Genomic DNA, 2,551 nt, shown 5'->3' with positions numbered 1-2,551 from the left:
TATTACATTGGTCCTATGGATAACCATAATGGCAACGAGAAAATTGCAGACAGTAAGTTTGTAGACAAATTGAGTACAGTGTCATTTAAACATGTAGCCTAGTAACAGGCGTAGTACAACTAAACACTGCTACCCACAAGATAACTCGAGAAAGATTTCATGTGTAGAAGAAATTTTGCAAAACATTTTATATCTACTCAGACAAGAAACAGTTCTATGGTAGTTTTGTTCATGGAATTTTGCTGAGCGGTATTGAAGCGTAACAATCGTTAGGCTGGTACAATTTCTCTTTTGTTATCATTGAGACGTGCGCATTTTGTTGTATTATTGTCTGTCTGTTTAACTATAATGACCTGTATTCATGAAGTTCTTATGCATCGTTTGTTGTGTGGCGTACATATTTAATAAGGCCAGGTCAGGCATAAAAGCACATGTCTACAAAATATATAAATTTATACGATGATATCAAATTATTACCATACTAATGAGGAAAATGAAAATACCAGAAATAATATACTTGCTCAAATAAATAATTAATATATTCTTTACCTTTGCACATTTTTTTTCTTCTTTGGATTAGGCAAAAAACCATTGTTTTAGTACAACTTATTACACCGTCGCCATCTGACACAATAAGAACGATTTGTACGAACCTTCAAGCTTATTTTCTGAGATAAGTTGCAATTTCATCAGAGTTTCGAAACACTACGCTGCAGTTCCTGCAGATTAACACAAGTCGATGTAACGGATCAGTCTATTGTAATGAAACTGGATTTAGACCGATGATGGTTAATAGAACTATCGAGATCTTATTATAGAACATAGATAGTTTGTAGTAAAACCTTTTGAAGATTATTTACGATTCCACAAGAACAGTCCCTTAAATAAATTTTTATATTTACAATACAATGGTATTGCAACGTGTTTTTACGATCTTTAATGTATGTAATATGTATGTGTGTTTGTGTTTGTGTGTGTATAAAAATTATATATAAGCAAAGAATTTAAAGTAAACATTATTTTATAAATATACGTATATATATGACTAAACTTTTTATGCAACGTGATGTAACGTACTGGTTCAATAAGGAGCACATGCAGTACTCCTGTACAACTTTATATAATAGCGTCTTAATAATTTCTAATTATTGCCGTGCTAATGGGGAAAGGACGGAAATATCCTTGCCCACACAAATATCTAATTCAATCTTTGCTTTAGCACATTTTATTACTTCTTTGGCATTGGTTACTTAGAAAAACCTTTGTGTAGGGATAACTAATTACAACATCAAAGTCTGATACAATAAGGAAAGGGTTTACGTCCTTACAAGCTTATTTTCCGAGGTAAGTAGGAATTTCATCAGCAATTCATAACATTGCGCTTCAGTTCCTGCAACTTAAGTACGAGTCTATGTATTGAATCGGCCTATTGCAATTAAAACTGGATTTAGATTAATAATGGATAACTTTCAAGATTTGATAATAGACAGTAGATCGTTTATAGTAAAGTGTTTTTAAGATTATTTACTATTCCACAGGACCAGTCACCAAACTAAAATTGTATATTTAAAACACCTATAAGAACAATCACCATGCACATGTAGCTGAGAATATAATTTTCCAGGACCCTGATTAACACCGAGTGAACATAACCAGAAAGGACACCGTCAAGATGGATAATCGAACTATCGATATATTATGATAGAAAATAGATCGTGTATAGTAAAGCCTTTTGAAGAATATTTTACATTCAACAAGAACAGTCCCTAAAATAAATTGATATATTTACAATAAATGGCATCGCAAAGCGTTTTTGCGATCTTCAAAACATCTTTAAAAAAATCTCGAAGCACATGTAACTGGGAATATAATTCTCGAGGACCCTGTTAACTCCGAGTGAACATAACCAGAAAGGACACCGTCAAGATGAGATCAGCCAATTAAACTGAACAAACATGTGCCTGGTGTTGTGTTTACCGAGTGAGGGCTCATAAACTTGTGGTAGAAACGTAACAACCTCTTAACACGCTCCTTTGTGTACCAGGTGGCGTAAATATACTGGCGTACATCACAACCTGCTACGCTATACCAGGTGTTGTGTTTTACCGAGTGAGGGCTCATAAACTTGTGGTAGAAACGTAACAACCTCTTAACACGCTCCTTTGTGTACCAGGTGGCGTAAATATACTGGCGTACATCACAACCTGCTACGCTATGCCAGGTGTTGTGTTTACCGAGTGAGGGCTCATAAACTTGTGGTAGTAACGTAACAACATCTTAACACGCTCCTTTGTGTACCAGGTGGCGTAAATATACTGGCGTACATCACAACCCGCTACGCTATGTACACTTACTGCTTGCGATAAATAGGAGATAGGGCAATCCATTGCAGACGTATGTTTGGTTGTCTACACATGTATACGGCACTTTAAATAAAATGGTAAAGTGATGTGTCAAGGATTAGCTAGCTATTTATATTCAATCAGTTGGACAATCAAGCAGGTAACTTAAAACGGATCTAAATCAACTGTCTAAAATAATTACATTCCCA

Source organism: Homalodisca vitripennis, unplaced genomic scaffold, assembly GCF_021130785.1.
Source record: "Homalodisca vitripennis isolate AUS2020 unplaced genomic scaffold, UT_GWSS_2.1 ScUCBcl_7659;HRSCAF=15442, whole genome shotgun sequence".
Classification (NCBI taxonomy): domain Eukaryota; kingdom Metazoa; phylum Arthropoda; class Insecta; order Hemiptera; family Cicadellidae; genus Homalodisca; species Homalodisca vitripennis.
The sequence above is the reverse complement of the archived record's forward strand: the minus strand, read 5'-3'. Positions refer to the sequence as shown.